This window comes from Camponotus floridanus, unplaced genomic scaffold (assembly GCF_003227725.1).
Source record: "Camponotus floridanus strain SB8 unplaced genomic scaffold, Cflo_v7.5 scaffold3, whole genome shotgun sequence".
In the NCBI taxonomy this organism is placed as follows: Eukaryota; Metazoa; Arthropoda; class Insecta; order Hymenoptera; family Formicidae; genus Camponotus; species Camponotus floridanus.
The window spans coordinates 5,640,868-5,653,030 of NW_020229436.1; the positions used below are offsets into that span (position 1 = coordinate 5,640,868).

Here is a 12,163-nt window from a genome sequence, read left to right on the forward strand (position 1 = left end):
TATTAAACTCCTTCCTCTCGTCACGTACTCGGGCTTCTGTAGATGGTCCTTTTTTTTTTTTTGGAAAAAAAAAATCGTTAACACGCGGATATGAAAGTAGCCAAAGTGCGACAGTCTGTCTTCTTCGAATTGTGCTATTTTTTGTACCTTCTTTTCGCGTGGAAAAAAAATTACTTGCTCGGAATAATATGTCTCGCGCGGAAATGTTAGACATTATATCGCGTGACACGTACATTTAATTATTCATGAACTTATCCTTCACGAGAAATTGATTATCATGCTAATGCTACGTAATCTTACTCGAGAGAGTAACTCGCGTCAGTAATTAAACATATTGAACTACCTGCCATAAATCATAAGTTAAGTATCCCAGCGATGTTGTTTTTTTTTTTGATTTGGCAAATATTTTGCATTCGCGTAACTATATAATTTCTGAATTATGACAACGTTGTCTTATCATTTGTAGAAGCACAGGCCGATGTTTAACCAATATCGATTAGGTGATTCATCAAACGAGAAAAGTCAGGATTTTGATGGATGTGCATATCGCTGCATTTTTTCCAAGAAAGTTTCTCCTCAAGTTGTAAAGAACCGGGCCGATCTCTCGGATTTGTTGTAAAGGGTGTGTTTTCTTTTCACCAGTAAACTTGAATTATCTTATCGCGACCAATCGCTTTGTTAAATAATTATCAATGCTTCTTCGATTTTTTAGATACTGAGTTATTATATAGATTTCCTCATTATTATTAATATAATTTGTCAAACTATGATTTATATTATTATTTTTATATCGCATGTTATATTGTTATTTACAACTGTATTGTATAATTACATGTAATTAGAGAATGTATACTATTAATAATAAAGCTAAATTTAATTATAATTTTATATAGTATCTATATAAATTTTATGATTAATTATTTTAGTTTTATATAAATTTTATATAAATTTTTTAGTTTTATATAAAATTTATTCATTTTAATATTAAAATTTATTCATTGTAACACAATTTGTTTCATATGTATAAGCTGCATTAATAGGATTGCATAAGACCCAAGACAAGACAATATTCGTAAAAATATTATATTGAAAATGGTATTGAAAATTTTCAAAAATTTAAATCTTGTCTTGGTCTTGAGTGAATATTGGTAGCAAAAATCTCGTCTTATATTGTCTTGTCTCGATTTTATTATCATATATATAGATTTTTTATCTAATATTAAAAAATTATTTAAATAATATTTAACATAATTTTTGTAATATAATTTGAAATAATTATTACTATTGTATTATATTTTAATTATAATTATTACTATGTAATCGATATAAATGCCGTCTATTTACATAAAAAAACATTTAGTGTTTCATGGGAAACAGAAATTAATAATTATTATCAGGCTCCAAGAGAATGTGCAGATATAAATATTTTGGAGTGACATAAAAATCAGGTTCATATTTATCCCACATTGTCAAAAATGGCTCGAGACATTTTAAGTTCAACTGCCTCGTGCGTGTCAGTAGAAAGACTTTTCTCAATAGGAACTCTAACTATGTCAAAAAATAAAACCAGATTACGAAATAAATCTTTAAAAGCACTAATGTGCATCAATTCCTGGATGAAATGCTCTTGAATGTCTAAAATTTGCGAGTTTGATTTCTAATTAATAAAAATGTTATATTGTATTAATATTAAATGTTTTTAAATTTATCAATAGAAATGTTTTTATTGAGTAAAATTTTTTAAAATTCGTATATAGTGATTTTTTTTCATTTACAAATATAAATATTTTAGTTTTTTTTTAGATAATCTTGACAGTCTTAGTCTTGGTATTGTCTTGATAACTAATTAAAAATCTTGTCTTGAAATTCAAGACAAGACAAGACAAAATCAAAACTAATCTTGGTATCTCGTGCAATCCTATGCATTAATTTATCATCATTATCCGAGAGAAAGTAAATAGTATATCGGACATAATAATACAAAAATTTTCATCTTGATTGAGAAATCCTCGCGATAACAAGCGACGATAAGATTGTGCATTTTGATATGAAAATCCCGAAGCTTATAAATATCTAGATAAATACATCTGAATTTATTCAGTGTATGAGTTGAAACAACGTAATATACGCAGATCGGCCTCTGTTGACAGCCTTTGTTGGTCGAGACTGCACCATGTACGGAACGTTATAAAGGTGGATCGTTACAGAAAATGCCCGCAGTCAATATGCGCGTCGCATCGTGAAGTATCAATCGGTGCGTATTGATTGTCCGACATTGTGAAGTGTATGTGACAATCGATAGACGACGAGCCGCTTCCTCGCCGATTGTCCGCCTCGCGAAGGGCGCGAAATTAGTTTCGTCGAGCGCGAAACCTGTCTCTCTCTCTCTTTCTCTCTCTCTCTTCATCGAGGCAGTTTCGAAAAATATTTTATCGGGTCACCCGCGCTTTCAAAACTCGATCCGAGAGTGGTAGAAGTCCTCTCTCGTCCTTTGTGCCTTAATCGAGTGACATTCACGGTGCCGAATTTTGCGTCCGCCCACGCGCGAAATTCATCGTCCCTCCAACAGGCTACCATCTCTTTCATCTATCGAATCCCGGAGGCTATTTCCGGCCTTGGTGCGATTTCCGCCAGATGCGTCCTTGAACGATCCCATATACGGACGATCGTAAATGGAAATAACAGTGAAATTGGATCCAGTCGTCGGATGACGATGTCAAGTTTCTCTTCCAAGAGAATCTTTCACGACATCCGATCGCGAAAGATCCGTGTATTTTATTCGGACATGATGCATTTCCCACCCTCCCCCGTTATATTCGCGCTCTTTCTACGGTGTCGGGCGGCGTTTGCAAATTTAATGACGTTTCTCTTCGCTCAGCTTTCGGGCTTTCGAGCTCTCACGTGCGTCATGTCGCTTACATAATTTAATGCGCCTCGTTTTATTCGATTATGTTTCGCAGATAAGCGTGGCTTAACTAGATTCGCATTTGTATTGTAAAATCACATTTACAGACTTACACATGTATATAACTTATTTATGACCGTAATGCATTTATCAACAATCTGTTTATGGAATATTTACATAAAATGAAACGTGAAAGGAATTAATTTATCGTATATCAGCAGACATTTTGTATCTTAACAATAGAGATTTCATCCATGCAAATACGATTTTGTTGATCTAGTAATATTCCCATTTTCCTGAATTTTTAAATTAAGAAAATATTTAAATATAATAATAATAATAATAATAACTTTTTTAATTAAAAAATATTTAAATATTATATAATATAATATAATAGAGTGAATCAAAAGATATTTTTTAAATTTAAAAATCCGAAAAGATATATATTTTAGAAAAATACAAATTTTTTTATATGTATATGCATGTGAAATGCCTATTGTTAAAATAAAAAATGTTTGTTAACCTGGAATTTTATAGCAGTCTATATAAGAGTAAATAAGTTAAGACAGTGCATTAATCCTTGGTAAGTTATTATTGTGCAGGGCAGTAACCTCGCGCGAGGTATATCGATTTTTATGACGAAAGCATATGTAAGTAAGTATAATCTCAAATGCATATATGTAAGTATATGTAAATTATAGCAAACACTGAATTACTCGGCATAGATGTAGAGATTTATTTTTTTCTAGAAATTCATGTTTTTTGTCGTAAATTCTGATACATATATGCATAAAAAAAAGGGGCATTCTTGTTTTGAAAATATTTAATTTTAACATGGAAATCTTGAAATGAGATTATATTGCGTTAATTAAAGAAAAATATAATTGCTTGAATAATTACTTACTTGAATAAAGCTATTTTACATAGTTCAATCAAGAAAAATATATTCTTATGATTTAAGATTTAATTTTCTTGGAATGGAAAAGAAATAATGTTAGATGGAAAATAATATTTTTAAATCAAAGATTATAATTTTCTTAAAGTAGAATTAAATAATTATATATTCTTGAGGTGACAATTACAATATTATTAAAATAATTAAATAATTAAAATATAATTAAAATGAGATTATAATATTGTTGAAATTTAAAATTATTAAATTCTTCTAAAAAGATTATAAATTGTTCCGTATATACAAAACAATGAACGCGTTAATTTAAGTATATAAGTTTTGATTTGACACTTATTTTTTTTTCTGCGTGTGTCTAATCAATTTAAGATTTAAGATCAACTCAAGATTTCCCTTTTTATTAGATTTTCTTATTAAAGTTTTTTTTTCTTATTTTCTTACACTGAGGAAAAGATTATCTTGAAATAAAAAAATTTCAGTTAATCCAAGAAAGCTATTTATTCGGTGGGTACTAATCTCGTATTTACTTGTATTCAAAATGTCTGTTTGCTTAAGTTAAATATCTATTTACATACGTATAAAAAATATATATGCTTAAAAAAATATAATTTTTAATTAAATATTTTTATTTTAATGTTACAAAATATTTATTAAAATGCATTTTTTATTCCCAAAAATTTAAAATTTTTTAATTTTAAAAAATAATATATCTAATTTAAAAAAATAATATATCTAATTTAATAAATTATAGTATATATTTTACGAAAATAGTATTTAAATATAAAAAATATATAAATGAAAATGTACTTAATATAACATGCGTATTTAATTAAAATTAAATGCTTTTGCTTAAATGAAATAAACAATTCCTTCCATTTAAAGTAAAAGTTTCAAGAAAACAAATTTATTTGATTCAAAAAAATTTTTCCCTCAGTGTGGATTTCTTTTTTTTTAAATATATTTAAAACTAAGTGCTTAAAAATCTATCTCTGAAAGAGAAAGTAAAACCGATCGTTTTAACGTTGTATCCATGTATCACGTTTATTACGAAAATTAAGGATTAACGGATACATTTATATTCTGTGGCGACCCTCTTGATAATAGAGTTTAAATACGCGGCAAACTCGCGGCATATCAATCAGCCCTGTTGCATGCATCGATTACCGCTTGATTTTCTTGTAAAGTGCGAGATGCTGCGTTATCAGCGGCCGTTGGGCGGGTTACACGTCGATGATGGAACAATCGACAGGCAAAATCTCATTAGAGGATTGTGTCGCGCACGCTAATTAATTACGCCGCCAGCGGCCCTCCAATCTCGTTTCTTGACAATTCCCCTAATTAAGTTCGTGCTCCACATTTGGAAGTTGCCATCCGGCGTACTTGAATCCGTCGACGCTCCGGCGGCTAAATCATATGCATATTGCATGTACGTCTGCAGACTTCCAAAATGGAATGCGTACATGTGTTGAGATAGGACGTGACAGCCGATATTTTCGAATCTACCTCAATAGGAAAGGGCGGAAAGGAGTATATCCTAGTATTCTTTACATGTCTAACATTATTTTTTGTAAGACACGATGATATATCCGAGATATCCAAAGGATATTTTCGTAAGAAATTAACTTTCCGTATTTCAAAATTACATTAAAAATAAAAATGTAGAAAGTGAAGTTAATTGTGAAGTTTTATAGTATAATTTATTTAATTTATTTATTATATAATTTAAAAGTATATAATTTAAAAATTTATATAATTTATATAATTTAAAAATTTCAAAAGTATTATAATATGTATAATATTTAGATAGGTGAATTTTTCCCAATAAATGCAGAGTGTTAAAATAATTATTCAAATTTTGAGAGAGAGAGGGAGAGTTCTGTTTACATAATAACATAATATTTCGAAACTTCTTTTCGTAAAAAATAGTAGATATAAATTTATAGAGATTACTTTGAAATACAATAACTGACATTATTAATTAAATATTAATAATTAATAAAAAAGATTATTACAAATATCATTTAAAATAATATTTAAAGATTTCCAAATATTTCGTTGACTGTTTCGACATTCTTTTTTTCTTGAGTTGTTTCAAATATTATTTCACATGTTTTGTAGTGGAAGGAAAATATTTTGAAACAATGTAACAATTTTTAAAGCGATCGTTTATTTTTATTGCTGATTTTTGAAAACAACTGACATGATTTAATAAAATATGAAGAATCTAAAGAGATGTAAAAGAAAGATGAATATAAATTCGTACAAATATATAGCATTACATATTTTATTGTGCGAATTATAAATTAAATTCAATGTTATTGATGTTTTTAATGAGAAACGCATTTCAAATATTTATCTCTGTTGCGTAAAATCAATTAAATACTTCAAAAGGGTTTTAATAAACATACATAAATAATTATTTTACAATTATTTATATTTATATATTTAATAGAATATATTATATTTAGTTATATATAGATTTAGTAGAAGAAATAAAATTTATATAAACGTCCTTATTTTCCATTTTTCAAGTATAATATTTTACAATTATAATACTTTATTTACATCTACTTACAATATGCTGCAATGATAAAAAATATTTTAAAATTATCATTTATGTATTTTTATGCAAATTTAACAGAATCGTATTGAATTTATCTATGAAAAAAAAGAACGGTAGCTAGTCGACTAGTTTATACAGCTGTTAGGATTTTACAACATATTTTTTAACGATCGTATTCTATTTAATTACGTGTCATTAAACGCTTTTATCGGCAATGACAAACGATTGATTGGTAATAAATTTATGACAGCGCTAAAGCATTTATCAGTTGTAATTCCTGTCTCTCGTGGTGCATTCGTAGTAACTGATTACGTAAGTTATAGCACGCTTAAATGAACGCAATCTCAGTGCTCCGAAAAACAATTCTTACGTTAAATCTGATGTTTTGCGAAGAAGGGGACTTCCGATATAGAAAGAAAGGAAATGGAGTAGAATAGGATTAGATTTATATTTCATGCTCTGAAATATTGGAAACTCTTACGAAACGTTGCACACACTCTGTACACATTGTAGATTATATTTATGATTATGATGAGGAAAATATTCAAGGAGAAGCATTTAAATTAATCGATGCTTATGAAATACTCATGATTAGTGTGATTAGATAGAATAAAAAATAATTGATGAATAAAGGAAACTGAGGAGAATATTTATTGAAAGTAAAATGTCAGATATTTTATATATAAATAATTGTAATTTTATATATAAATAATTGTAATTTTATATAATTATACATAATTGTAATATTTTCTTATTTTTCAATATTATTATAATTACACTAATTTTTTTATCATATTAATTTTGTTATTAACTTTTTATATTATATTATAATTAATTATAATTAATTATATTAATTATATGCTGTTTTATTGAATATTTTATTTAATACTACAATGATAGATTAGATCTAGAGTGATTTGCTTCATAGATTATCGTGTTAGTAAAGGAAGAAAGAAAGAATTAATATTTAATAATCTTTTCAAATCAGAAAATAAATAAACCATTTGACATAAAGTAACAGGAAAGTTTTATGCAGTCATTAATAATAAAATAATAAATTCTGATGCGCGCAATGATACGTAAATTATCTTTAGATACGTTCAGACATATTTTTCTCTGTGAAATTAAAATATAATTTGTAAATTTAGAATTGAGTAATAATAGAGAGACGATATATGAGGGACAATTTATTAAATTGCGAATTTGCAAGAATCGCGTTGCAACAAAGTAAGTAGAAATCTAAAGAGATAGTCTTCTCTCTCAAACATATATTTCTCAGATAACGCTTCTGTTAATTTGAATACATTTATTTTGTAGCGAGTTAGATATTTCACGATATCAGTAGACGGCGTTCGTGGCTCGTGACGTCCTTGCTAGTATGTTATTGTATACGTACACGTCATTGTTGTCATGACTCGTGGCCTGGGTCATTCGTTCCGCGAGACTCGGGTGAACCGGCAGCAACGCGAGGTGCTCCTGCGTATTTTATCTCGAAACGCGATTATTCCGCATATTATTACGCGTATTTGCAATTATCAATTCGCGAGATTAATAATGTGATTATGCCGCTGTTAATTTTAAAGTCGTTGACGAAACGTCGGGTATCAAACAGCTGATTCGAATATTATTACGATGACGTGCGCTCATTCATTAATAATAATGTTAGAAATGTTATATGAATTGGATTTTTTCGGTGTTGAACTGATCACTAACTTCGCGTAATCGTGTGTTTTCTCAATAATATTATATAATTTTCGCAATTTAAATTAATATATTACGTCGTGAGTGAGATTAAGTGTGAAGTCAAGTGCGATTCTAGTTATTACGCGTATTATTTATTCAGTATCGTTGTATCGAAAGTGTTTTTGTGAATGTTGAGAAGAAGAGCGATCAAAAAGATGAGTAAAAAAAGGAGAAGGAGGTCCTCGAAAAAGCACCGGGCACCGGAGCAAGGTTAGTGATTTAAAATTTTGTTAAATCGTTATTTTTTAAATTAATTGCTTATAAAATAATATTTATAATATTATTTTAATAAAATAATATTATTAAGGATGTATTGGAGATATATTACAATCAATGAGATCGCCGTGAATTTTTAATTTAACATTCTTAATAACATTCTAAATCGTCATGAATTATTTCAAATTTTTTTATTTGCTCCTTTAAAAGTTATTAATTTTTGAATTTTGCGATTTTAACATAGGAGCTTATGTAAACGTGCAAGAGACAGGTAATAAATTATTCACAAACTATACAAAAACAATGATAAAAATTTCATTTTGTAATATTATATTCTTCATACATGTAAGAATGTTCCCATAAAGTTTTAAAACGATTTACTTGCTCGTTTTGAAATTATTATTAAAAAATAACTGTGATTATCGGTTTGACGCAATATTGATGATAAAACGTGGCAACATTTTCTTGGAAATTAAGACCTATTTATATTAAAGAATATTTTGAAATATGATTTAGTGATTTTTAAAAAATTTTTGATCAATTAGAATTTGTATTCTGCTCAACTTTAATTTTTTGATACTTTGGATTAACTTTTGAGACAGACAGTCCGTCCAATACATCCTTAATAATTATATATTTATGTATATCATATACATATGTTTATATATATGTATATGATATATTTAATATGAGATTTTTATAATTCTTTAAAAAATTCTGCAAAAATTAAATTTTAAACTTGAATATAATATAAATATCTTTTCGGGTATTTTAATATTTTTAAAAAATTTGTTTAAAGGGACATATTGAAACTTTATTACGCTATAATAATTTTCCGAAATGTTGATTGGATACTAATTTATACATTTTTTACACTTTGGAAGGAAACGAATCTCGTGTCTTTTTTTAATTATTTAATTATCCCTCCCCTCTCTCCCTTCTCATATTTCGCACTCAGAACCGTATTCACTTTTCAAACGTTGTATCAAATATTGCGGATGACTCGTAACTCGATTTCGTTGTTCGTATGATTCCCGTGCGCGCCTAATAAATCTCCCCCGCCCCCGCTCTTTCTCTTTCTCTCTCTTTCATCATAGAAGGAGCGAACGACCGCGGTAGAAAGAAGCGGGAGCAGTCGGTCGAATGATAAGGAAGTAACAAATTGTCTAGCTAGACGAGCCCTCGACGTGCTTGGCACGAAACTCTGGCGCGACGAGACCGAAAGGAGGCGGTCGATCGTGACCTGTCGAGCTTAATGCGAAGCAGGCCGGACCCTGATGACCGGCGAATTTATCGACGGCAATCCTCCACCCTCTGCTCTGCGCATACGTGGAATTTATCTGAATATTTGAATCTGAGAATTCACCTGATAAGCGAGGGCTCGTCGTCCATTCCTTATTATCTAGAGTTAGAGCTATTCAATTAATTTTATAATTAATAAATAATTTTATAATTATTATATTATATTATATATATAAATTTAATAAATATTAATTATATTATTATATTATATATATAATAAATAATTATTATATTATATATTTAGTAAATAATTTTAGAATTAATTGCGAAGGCAAAAGTTGAAATAACATTATATTTTTCTTTTCATGAAATGAAAAATATCTTATCGATTTATTCAGATTGAAAGATGATTTGATACTTAATTTTTGTAGACGTTAGGAATTGAATTGAACATGGAATTTATCTGAATATTTGAATCTGAGAATTCACCTGATAGGTGAGGGCTCGTCGTCCATTTTTTATTATCTAGAGTTAGAGCTATTCAATTAATTTTATAATTAATAAATAATTTTATAATTATTATATTACATTATATATTTAATAAATAATTATTATATTATATATATAAATTCAATAAATATTAATTATATTATTATATTGTATATATAATAAATAATTATTATATTATATATTTAATAAATAATTTTAGAATTAATTGCGAAGGCAAAAGTTTAAATAACATAATATTTTTCTTTTCATGAAATGGAAAAAATCTTATCGATTTATTCAGATTGAAAGATGATTTGATACTTTATTTTTGTAGACGTTAGGAATTTAATTTTCAAAATGTAAGATACTTAAAAATGTTAAGACATTTAAAAATGAAGCCTTATTTGCCATATTTTTTACTTGCAAAAGGCGTATCAAATTCCTTCTTTAATTCGCTTAAAGCCAGTTTGGCCGACTTTTTATTGTGTCTATTATTTATTCCTTCTTTTTTTTATTTTTTTATATTTTACATACGAACGAGTCTCGGTTTTTTAAGATAATAATTGGGATCGCCATAAAATGTTTTGATCAAATCTGAAGTCGAATGAGGTAAAAACGAAAAGCGCATTGCGACTTTTTGATAGTTTACGATGAGCGCGCGCATACTTATCCCGGGCATTAGCAGCCGGCAAAATGGCGGCTATAAATTTCAGTCGGTGGTCACGTTAATTCCTGGACGTACGTCCACCTACTCGGTAACATTGTTCGCTATTATGTAGATTACGGGACAATCTGTCGTGCAACTGACACGATCGCCCGCGCGTTATTACGCGATGGACTGTGGAATTATATAGACAAAAATACGAGCGGATAAAGCGAGATGCACGGGCCGAATAAAACAAATTATGCAGCTACGAAGAAAAAAGAGATTATGCAGTTTAAAAAAAAAGAAAGAAAAATCAGAATTTTTATTTTTTTTTTTATATACGAATAATTATTTTACTTTATCGTACGTAATAAAAAGATCGTGAAGACATATGGAAAGAAATTGCACGAATAAAACGCTTTCGTTTGCGAAAGAATTTAAATTTATCGGAAACTTCATGTCTTGCAAATTAGTTTGCTTTCGAAAAGTTATATAATTAATGTAAATATGTGTGGTATACAAAGACATGTAAGAAGTTTATAATCGGTATTCATTAATATTTCACATTCAAAAGCCACTCCACCAATAAATTCGATACAAGTAAACTCGTAACAAGCTATTGCATGTTGGAAATAATATTTTATGATACGTTTTTCTCTCTCTTTTTCTCTTTCTTTTCTTAACGTATCTTGAAATTTCGATAGCATTTTATAATTCCATATTTCTAGATCGAAACTTAGGCGGTGAACCGTGGGTAAATCCAGTTATATAGAATAAAATTGCATTAAATAAAAAAGTCATGTTGAAAGAATAAGGAAATGTCGAGCGGAAAAGAAAGGTAAAAAATAAAGAAAAAAAGCAAGTAAATATATAACTTATATATTTTACTTTCCAACAAGATGTTGCGATAAGAGCCCTCAAGATGTTGCGGATATAAAAAAATTAAATATGGAAACGCATCGGGCAAAGAAATATGACAGAAAAGCTAAAAAAGGGAGAGGGAGGAGGGGTGACGGAGAGTGTACTCTCTGACGGAGGCATTTCTATAATAACCCCGTCCTGAAAGGCTTCGAAGGATGAAGCTGATGTCGGGAGAAAAGAGGAATCCAATCGAATATTCGAAGAGAGAGTTCTTCCAGGATTGTAGATTCATCCGATGCAACGGAAATATGTTGTTTTCATGCTTTATCGGTGGCATACTATCGACAAATTTTTCAGATTCCTCTAGATCTATTGCAAATATCGACATTCAGTCTAATATCGCGTTGTTAAGATTACAGGGAAATTATTATTCGCGGAAGCGAATTTTATTCGTAAAATTTATTTTCATACATTTTTATAATTTTTATTACATATGATTAAACGTGATAAAAGGATAAATAATTGTTCCTGTCAGCAAAAAGAAAGCAAATAAATCATTATTGTCTGCCTCGCATAGAAAAATTAATT

General features: G+C 28.6%; 1 protein-coding gene across 5 annotated transcripts in view; it reads left to right on the forward strand.

The window, feature by feature from the left end:
* Positions 1–12,163, forward strand: part of LOC105250327 — a 224,586-nt gene that overhangs the window by 109,628 nt on the left and 102,795 nt on the right. Inside the window, exon 1 of one of the 5 annotated variants that reach the window (XM_011256351.3) lies at positions 7,823–8,331. The exons of the other annotated variants lie outside the window; for them this stretch is intronic. The gene's annotated coding sequence lies outside the window, so the exon portion shown is untranslated. Of the gene's footprint in view, positions 1–7,822; positions 8,332–12,163 lie in introns of those variants that run through there. 5 annotated transcript variants of the gene reach the window in all.